At 47.5% G+C, this 10,249-nt stretch overlaps 1 long non-coding RNA gene across 1 annotated transcript in view; it reads left to right on the top strand.

The window, feature by feature from the left end:
• The window catches only part of LOC141297739 (uncharacterized), a 6,238-nt gene extending 4,445 nt beyond the window's left edge, over positions 1-1,793 (top strand). Inside the window, exon 3 of the long non-coding RNA XR_012341447.1 lies at positions 1,664-1,793. This is a non-coding gene — a long non-coding RNA (uncharacterized lncRNA). The remainder of the gene's footprint in view (positions 1-1,663) is intronic.
• The last annotated feature ends 8,456 nt before the right edge of the window (positions 1,794-10,249 follow it).

Genomic DNA, 10,249 nt, shown 5'->3' with positions numbered 1-10,249 from the left:
CCAAAATATGCTTATTACTCGCTCAAGCAGATTAGATGTAAGGGCGAACTCGTGAATAAAGTTTATTGAAAATAAAACACTGAATAAAGATAACAAATAAACAAAACCGGGAGCAGGAGATGAGCACATGTAACCAAGCAAACGGAAGTAACAATATCATAGACGGACAAACGGGGAGTGCAAACACAGACTTAAATACACAAAAGACAAGGCGTGATCACAAACGAGATAACAGGATGACGAGGGGGAAATACAAATATGGGCATGACTGAACTAACTAAACATAAACCAAAAGGGGGAGACAAGGACTAAACCATTATAGCTAGAAACATAGGGGAAAAAACACTTGGGAAACAGAACAGAACAGGACAAGACATAGACAAAATCAGCATATTAGAATGATTTCTGAAGGATCATGTCACACTGAAGACTGGAGTAAAGATGCTGAAAATGCAGCTTTGATAAAAAGAAATTAAGTTCACAATATATTCACAAAAATCTGTTAAATTGTAATAATATTTTACAATATTATTGATTTTACTTCATTTTTGATCAAATAAATGCAGCCTTGGTGAGCAGAAGCGTCTTATTTCAAAGACAAACTTTTGAAAGGAAGTGCACATTACAGTTATGATGTACCTCCCACTTATAGGGCTAGTTCACCTAAAAATGAAAATTCTGTCATTAATTACTCATGCTCATGTTGTTCCAAACCCGTAAGACCTCCTTTCATCTTCTGAACACAATTTAAGATATTTTTGATAAAATCCAAGAGCTTTCTGACCCTGCATAGACAGCAAGGGTACCACCACAGTCAAGACAGAGAAGGGTAGTAATGACATTGTTGAAACTGTGACATGTGACATCTGTGGTTCAACTGTAGTTTTATGAAACTATGAGAGTAATTTTGTGCACAAAAGAAACTAAATTTGTACTCTCGTAGCATCATAAAATGAAGGTTGAATCGCTGATGTCACATGGACTATTTTAATAATGCTTTTACTACCCTTCTGTGTCTTGACCGTGTCAGGGCCCTTGCTGTCTAGGCAGGGTCAGAAAGCTCTCAGATTTCATCCAAAACATCTTAATTGGTGTTTTGAAGATGAACAAAGGTCTTACAGCTTTGGAATGACATGAGAGTGAGGAATTAATGACAGAATTTTCATTTTTGGGTGAACTAACCCTTAAAATGATACTGTGGCATATGTAGTCCATTCTGTGTCTGTTCCCTGAATACTGAGGGCAAATAATATATTTACCAAGGGTTCTATAAAAATTCTTATTGTGATTAAACCAGATCAAAATAAGCACAAATACGGGCAACAGCAGCTATAGTACTTGGCCTGTAATGAGGTTACAAAACTCTGGACTATTGATAATAGTGAGGATGTATCAAAGTCCCCTAAAGTATATAAGCAATTTTTTTGTATTTTATTCCTTAACTGTAAAATAGTCTTCCTGATCATGTCCGGGGGTCAGGTACAATCTTTTTGTTTAAATTAATTTAAAATACACATTTTTAGCTAAGCACATCTCAAAACATTGCACTACAGTTATATGTAATTTAAATAAATCATCCTTTGTCTGAAATAATATGAACAGCTGCTATGCTAATCTTTCTCCTTTTGCTTTCCTGTTTCTTTCTCTGGATGCCCATCCCAAGGTTACCAGAGGTTACGCCAGTTCAAGATCGGATCCAGCCTTACTTGTGAAGACTTCAGAAGACGGCAACACTCAACAATACTTCAGATGATGCCAATTGTACATGGACATACAAAACTGTGAAATATTATTCTTATATTGCCTTTAAGGGTATCAATTTTCAACCCGCTTTGTATTATTGCAGTGTTTCTAATATCTGTAAATCTGTAAATGAGTTATGTTTACCTATAAATCCCTTTTTACTTATAAGCAACACTCTGCAGGATGACTCATAATGAAATGATGAGTTTTGACAAAAACACTTTTTGCATCAACAAAATGACAAAATACTGTGTTTTCCGTCATGCAGCAGAGTTTTGCTCATAAATAAACTGGGGATCTCTGAGAAATCTTTTACATATATTAGCAACTTTGTAACGTACAAAGTGGATTGAAAATTGTTGAACTTACCCTTTAATAATGTTAACGGATTGTGTTTAACTGAACACTTCACTAGAGACTTTAGTAAGGTTTTATCAGAAAAGATTTTAAAATTTGTATCATATAACTTAAAACATTTTAACTGCTGTAGTGTTTGCTCAGTTTTTTTGTGTGTGTGTTCATGTAGCTCTTGTAATATTGTACATCGGTTTTTGCCATGAAGATAGATTAGATTCTGATGTGGCAATAAAAATAGATAATTACCTTTATCTTTGAGCTGCTGTCATATGGACATTTCTTTGTTGCTAAATGATATTTCCCAGTAAGTCTCAGTCACCTCTTTTTTTTTTTCATTGTAACCTTGGAATAATGCATTTTCTGTAAACCTACTTTCAAATGATAAGTATTATTGTAACAAGCGGGACGACTGGGAGTGAGGATCCAAATGCAAGGCTTTATTTAAACAGATCGTGGTCGAACAGTCAGGGTCGAAAACACCAGCAAACAGCATCAACAAAGATAATCCAAGAGCGTAATCCAATAAACAGGCGTGGGTCAAAATCCAGGAGAGCAAACAAAGTAACAAAGAAACAAACAGCGTTTTCCCTTGTTCCCGGTTTCCTAGTTCCTAGTTTATTCCTGTCTTGTTTTCTAGTTTCAGTCTCAGTCATAGTTTAGCCTTGTTCATTGTTTAGCCTTGTTCATTGTGGTAAAGTCGCTAGGAGCAAATCAATACTTCGCGATGTGTGTGTGAAGCTGGCTTTTATGGAAGACAGACAGGAAGCTACCATAGAGGCAGCAGAGGGAGCAGCAACAGTCAGTGGGGGTAAGGGCTCCCTCTGCTGGCCCCCCCCCCCCCCCCCCCCAAGGAGCGGCTTCCAGATGCTCCAAAAAACAACAGGAAGAAACAGTCCAGGGGAGCGGTGGGGGGGCCAGGAGACTGAGGCAGAACAGGTTGGGCAAAGGCCCTCCAGAGCAGAGCAGGAGATTCAGGAGCCCTCCAGGGCAGAGCAGTCCTTTGAGGTGGAGCAAGAGTCTTAGGAGCCCTCCAGGGCGGAGCAGGAGGCGCAGGACCCCTCCAGGGCGGAGCAGGAGGCGGAGCGGCCCTCCGGAGCGGAGCAGGAGGCGGAGGAACCCTCCAGGGCGGAGCAGGAGGCGCAGGAACCCTCCAGGGCGGAGCAGGAGGCGCAGGACCCCTCCAGGGCGGATCAGGAGGCGCAGGAGCCCTCCAGGGCAGATCAGGAGGCGCAGGAGCCCTCCAGGGCGGAACAGGAGGCGCAGGAGCCCACCAGGGCGGATCAGGAGGGGCAGGAGCCCTCCAGGGCGGAACAGGAGGGGCAGATGCCCTCCAGGGCGGAACAGGCGGCCGCATCATGGACTGGGACCTGGGGAGAGCAGAGACAGATGAGGCAGACAGAGCAAGGAGAGAAGTAAAGAGTTCGTAGGAGTACGCTGCCTCCATGGCCGTGACTGGGCAGACAGGAACTTCAGGAACGGCTTTCGTGGCTGTTACTGGGCAGACAAAGACTTCTGGAACGGCCCCAAAAGCCGAGACAGATGACAGGGAGCCTAGGCGGTACAGGCAGAGCAGGGAGTCCTGGCGGAGCAGACAGAGCAAGGAATCTTGGCGGGGCAGGCAGAGCAGGGAATTTTGGCGGAGCAGACAGAGCAAGGAGTCTTGGCGGAACAGGCAGAGCCAGGAACCTTGGCGGAGCAGGTAGAGAAGGGAACCCTGGTGGTGCTGGCAGAGCAGGGAGCATAGACGGTGCAGGCAGAGCGTGACGCCCTGGCGGTGCAGGCAGAGCGTGAAGCCTTGGCGGTGCAGGCAGAGCGTGAGGCCTTGGCGGTGCAGGCAGAGCGTGAGGCCTTGGCGGTGCGGGCAGAGCGTGAGGCCTTGGCGGTGCGGGCAGAGCGTGAGGCCTTGGCGGAGCGGGCAGAGCGTGAAGCCTTGGCGGAGCTGGCAGAGCGTGAAGTTCCGCTATGCACGCCACCTCCAATAGAGGTATAGGCGCAGCGGACATGAATGCAGATGAAGCCTCCAGAGCAAACTTGTGGACAGACTCATGGGCAGAAGAGGCCACTGGGGCGCAGTGTACAGCCCACACACTCAAAATGGCGATTGCCACAACAGGTAATGCAATTGGCGGAGGAATGCCCTCCAGGTCAGTGGGCGTGAGGCTCGGGAGCGTTGGCTTTGCGTGACTTGGGGGCGTTGGCTCTGCATGGCTAGGGAGCGTTGGCTCTGCATGACTTGGGAGCGTTTGCTCTGCATGGCTTGGGAGCATTGGCTCTGAACTCTCGGGGGAGACGTGACTTGGTCTTGGAGGATCAGCTGTGACTTGACTTGGCTCTGAGGGAACGGCTGTAATTTGACTGGACGTTGAAGGAGCGGCTGTGACTTGGCTTGGCTCTGAGGAATTAGCTATTTGACTTGACTCAGGAAGAGCTGTTTGACTTGACTCAGAGAGTGCTGCTTGACTTGAATCAGGGAGTGCTGCTTGACTTGACTCAGGAACCTCAGCTGAAACGTGACTTGACTTAGGAGGAACAGTAGGCATGACATGAACAGGCTGTGGCTTGGCTGATGTGATGCTAGCGAGCGCTGGCTTGGCAGACGTGACGTTAGTAGTCGCTGGCTTGGCTGACGTAGCGTTAGCAGGTGCTGGCTTGGCTGACGTGGTTTTAGCAGATGTTGGCTTGGCTGACGTGGAGTTAGCAGACGCTGGCTTGACAGGCAATGACCGTAAGAGACTGACTGTTCTTGCTGATAGCAGTGGTGGGTCCTCCAAGCTGGATATTAATCTCTGATAGGTCATGGAAACATGAGGGTCTGATGCTGCAGCCACTGTTTTGACAACAGACTCAGGCATAGCGGCCATCTTGACTGAGGACTCGGGACCGGAAGCCATCTTGGCTGGGAACTCAGGAACGGAAGCCATCTTGGTTGCAGGCTCGGATGTGGCGGCCATCTTAGCAGCGGGTTCTGGCATGGCGACCATCTTTGCAGCAGGCTCTGGCGTGGTGGCCATCTTTGCAACAGGCTCTGGCGTGGCGGCCATCTTAGCAGCAGGCTCTGGCGTGGCGGCCATCTTGCGAGAGGACTTGGGCGTAGCAGCCATCTTGGGCAGTGGTTCTGGAGAGACAACCATCTTGTGAGAAGACTTGGGCGTGGCGGCAGCCATCTTGAGTGCAGACTCTGGAGTGGCGGCAGCCATCTTGTGAACAGGCTCAAGAAAGGCGGCCATCTTGTGAGCAGGGTCTGGAAGAGCGGCCATCTTGGGAACAGGATCAGGAAAGGCGGCCATCTTGTGAACAGGCTCAGGAAAGGCAGCCATCTTGTGAACGGGCTGTGACATGGTGGCCATCTTGTGCTGTGGCTCTGGGCTAGCAGACATCTTGTGCTGTGGCTCAGGGTTAGCAGACATCTTGTGCTGTGGCTCAGGGTTAGCAGACATCTTGTACTGTGGCTCAGGGCTAGCAGACATCTTGTGCTGTGGCTCAGGGCTAGCAGACATCTTGTGCTGTGGCTCAGGGCTAGCAGACATCTTGTGCTGTGGCTCAGGGCTAGCAGACATCTTGTGCTGTGGCTCAGGGCTAGCAGACATCTTATGCAGTGGCTCCTCAACAACACCCACAGTAAAGGGAGAGTTATTTAACAGCAACGCATAATCTATCAGATCTTTCAGTGAGCATTGAAATTCCCCTCCAGGTAGCCAAGATCTTGTGGGTTCATTGAGTCCAAAACGAAATAAGTCTTTGAGCCAAGCTTCATCATAAAACGGTACTTGGTATGCAAACTTACAGAAGTGGTGAACGTATTCCTCAATGGGGAGATCCTTTTGTCGTAGTAGCAGAAGCTGGTCAACTGGGTCCATGTTGTGGCGCTGGTGGAGGAACAAAGCCGCTGGATCCGGGTGTGGCGAAGTATTCTGTAACAAGCGGGACGACTGGGATTGAGGATCCAAATGCAAGGCTTTATTTAAACAGATCGTGGTCGAACAGTCAGGGTCGAAAACACCAGCAAACAGCATCAACAAAGATAATCCAAGAGCGTAATCCAATAAACAGGCGTGGGTCAAAATCCAGGAGAGCAAACAAAGTAACAAAGAAACAAACAATGAAACAAAACAATGAACAAGGCTAAACTATGACTGAGACTGAAACTAGAAAACAAGACAGGAATAAACTAGAAACCGGGAACAAGGGAAAACGCTTGGTAAAGTCGCTAGGAGCAAATCAATACTTCGCGATGTGTGTGTGTGTGTGAAGCTGGCTTTTATGGAAGACAGACAGGAAGCTACCATAGAGGCAGCAGAGGGGGCAGCAACAGTCAGTGGGGGTAAGGGCTCCCTCTGCTGGCCTGGCGTAACAATTATAAAGTGTGTATATAATTATAGAGCAGTTTACCACGGTTTTACAATAGCAAAATGTAGCAACCATAAGTAGTAAATAAGTTTTTTTTTTTGGTTCATAAGGTTTTGATACCATGGTTTTGTGGTAACCATGACTGTAGTTACCATATTTTTTTAAATCATAATAAATGTGGTTGCTATGGTTTTACTGCAAATACTGTAGTAATGGTTAGTTTTGTACTTACTGTGGTTTTACTGCAACAGTCATTGTTAAACAACGGTTATTGTAGTAAGAAATATTGATTTCGTTTTTTACTATGGTTTTACTGTAAATGCTGTGGTAAAAAAACATAGGTAATATTTGAAAGAGTGAATGCTTCTCATTTGTATGTCACTTTTGATACAAGTATCTGATAAATGTAAATGTATATATTTAATGTCTTTCTTGAAAATGTTAATAAATAAGCAAAAGTTATTGAGAGTGGTTTGGTGTGTATTGTTTTATTATAAACCAGCGGCTCCTGCCGCGGGTGGTACGTTAGAATAAGGATGAGCAAAACGCCGGTGAACCGCGCCCACGCAGAGCAGCAGGGATTTAAAGCTGCATCGGCAGAACGTCGACCGGAGAGCATTTGCGATCAAATGCCGACATCGCGGCGACGTCTTGCCGATTAGCAAACGACCTCTGAGCGACATCGCGCCAATGGACTTTTGTAAGTCAGGACGACGTCGGCCCAACGTATGTGTGCTGTCTGGGGTGTGTTCTCAGTCCAATGGAACGGCGAGACGTCACGGGCATGGTGACGTAAGCGACCAGGAAGCTTAAAAGCACGTGCAGTGAGAACAGTGTCAGCTTTCTTTCATTCAGCAAGCGCTCTGTGTCATGTTGTGTCCAACTCTCCTTTTATCATGCCAGTTTGCACACCTTTCATTTTGAGAGTGTTGTCTATCGTTATCATGTCTAAGACACAAGCTATTTGGGCGAATCTTATAAGCAGCAGCATTTTAAGCTGTGTGTTCCTCCCTGCACTCATTTTATTCAAGTAGGGATACACACAGCTTATGTGTTGTCTGTATGGGAGCAGAGCCTGCGGCGTCAGCCCTCGAGGGGGCTGACTGCCCGCATGGCGAGCGCATATCTTTGCGTTTGCTCCGCTCCCGGAAGGCTCTCTTCGAGGAGGAAGTCTTTACCAGCTTTCCTCGCGGGTCTGGCCCCCGCTTCCGCCAAGGCAGAGGATCCAGCCTTGCCCTCCAGAGCGCTGAGGACCACCTCGGCGCTGGTGGGCAAGGGGTATGCAGTAGCGGGTCAGGCTGGTGCCTGTCTGCACACCATGGCGGTGCTGCAGGCGTACCAAGCTGACCTGCTGAAAGAACTGGACGAAGGCGAGGACGCGAAGGCTGATGACATCGCCGAGCTATGGAGGGCCGCTGATTTGTCTCTTAGCTATGGTGGCTGCGGAGAGGCACCTTTGGTTGACCTTGTCCAACATCAAAGAGAAGAACAAGGTCTTCCTTTTGCCACGCAAATGTTGTGAACTTTTTCTTCGAAACCAGGAGACGTTTTTGGATATCTTGAAGCAGAAGTTTCTCTTTATTGAGATACTAGCTGTGCGTCGCTGCAGTCATCAAAAGTCGTCTGACTAAGGCATATACATTACAGTTTATATACCTTTCCAAGGGTGAGGGATACATAGAGGTGGAGGCAATCTAAACAAAGCATGCAAATGTGATATAGATAATCAGCCTAGTAGGATTTTCCTGACCTTGATCTATTTAGCATTCAAATGCAAAGGTGCTAAACAAAAGGCACTGTTGTACCTTGAGCTTAGAATTCACACTTAACTTAGCAAACATGCCAGATATTCTGTTTCAGGGCCTGGGCTGGCTGCTCTTAGAAATCACAATATACATAACTTTTCAGTTCTTGCTGTTATTTTGGAACCTATGTTTAATCTTTTATAAATTTGAACAGATTCTAAAATTTGTAATCCTTCAGTCCTTTGAGAGTTCTAATAACTGTCACATAATACAAATTTAAACCTCCATAAGTCCATTCTATAGCCTATGTTTATTAACATAAGCCCCATCTTGCAGTCAGGTAACTTGAAAAAGTTACAGGCACATACAACTTATTCTGTGTCTTGTCCTAGATTTACTTAGGTTTAATAGTTCTTTTCAGAACCATAACTGTTGACACATATGACAAGGGATGGTAACATCGCACAAACTACATGATGTCACAGAAAATCATGTAGTATAAGAGTGGAAGTCTTGAGGTCTATGGCGCCTTAATAGCAGTGAAGTCTGTTTTCTGTAGTCTGTTTCCCATGTAGATTCACTCAGATGACTCTTTGTCCTCATGAAGCTTGGATGTCTGAAGCGATGCTTTACACCAGGGTTTCAAGTATGAAGATGACTTGGCATATACACATACCTGAAACACAAGAAAACAAAGAAACAGCAGACCAGCAGTATTCATGCATAGACATTTTTAGACTTCTGTTGATCGTATAGTGGTTTTATTTATTACATTAAACTTCTAGTGATTGTATAGTTGTCACAGATATAGCAGGATGAGGAGTGGAGATGGAGAGTCAGGAACCGGAGTAAAAGTAAAACAGGTATTTATTGAAAACAAAGGGAAACATATAACAAAAACCAGATTGAAGTAACATTATAGACTGACAAATGGGAGTGAGCAGACACAGACTTATATACACTGAAACAGGGGTGTGGTTACAAACGAGATAACAAGGATAACGACGGGGAAATACAAATATGGGCAAGACTAAACCAACTGAACATGAACCAAAAGGGGGAGACAAGGACTAAACCAAAATGACTATGAAACATGGGGGGAAAAACACTAGGAAAACAGAACAGGACAGGACAAAATACTGACATTACACCCCCCTCCCCAAAAGGCGCGTCTCGCGCCATCTAACATCCATAGGAGAGGGAGGGTGGGCGCCCTGGAGACCGCTAGACAGGGATACAGGGAACACAGGATACAGGGGCGGTCTCCAGGGCAGACAGTCCAAGAGGCCATGGCGGGTCTGGGGGCTCAGGAAGCCATGGCCGAGTAAACAATCCAGGTGGCCATGGCTGATCAGGGGAGTAGCTCCCCCCCCCCCCCCCAAAAAAAAAAAAAAATTCTTGGGGGAACCTAGGGCATAGTCCACCCAGGAGAGCACTGAAGGGCGTGCTGGAGAAAGCGCCAGTTCTGGAGGGGGCGATGGAGGCAACACCGGCTCTGGAGGGCGCGCAGGAGAGAGCTCCGGCTCTGGAGGGCGCGCTGACTCTGGAAGGCGAGCAGGAGGGCGTGCTGGAGGCGTCGGCTCTGGACGGCGCTTATGAGGAGCAGGCTCTGGACGGCGCTCTAGGGGAGCAGGCTCTGGAGGACTGGACAACCCCAGCAGAGACTCTGGAGGGCTGGGCGTCTCCAGCGCAGACTTAGGGAGAGCAGGCTCTGGGCAAGTGGTCACTGGAGGGCGCTCTGGCGGCGCGGTCACTGGAGGGCTGGGCGGAACCAGCGGAGACTCAGGGAGGCTGGGCGGAACCAGTGGAGACTCAGGGAGGCTGGGCGGAACCAGTGGAGACTCAGGGAGGCTGGGCGGAACCAGCGGAGACTCAGGGAGGCTGGGTGCAGACTCAGGCTTGGCGGCCATCTTGGCGGCCATCTTGGCCGGGAACTCAGGAACGGCGGCCATCTTGGCTGGGTACTCAGGAACGGCGGCCATCTTGGCCGGGAACTCAGGAACGGCGGCCATCTTGGCCAGGGATTCAGGCTTGGCGGCCATCTTGGCCGGGGACTC

This window comes from Garra rufa, chromosome 22, assembly GCF_049309525.1.
Source record: "Garra rufa chromosome 22, GarRuf1.0, whole genome shotgun sequence".
NCBI lineage: Eukaryota > Metazoa > Chordata > Actinopteri > Cypriniformes > Cyprinidae > Garra > Garra rufa.
The sequence above is the reverse complement of the archived record's forward strand: the minus strand, read 5'-3'. Positions and strand labels throughout refer to the sequence as shown.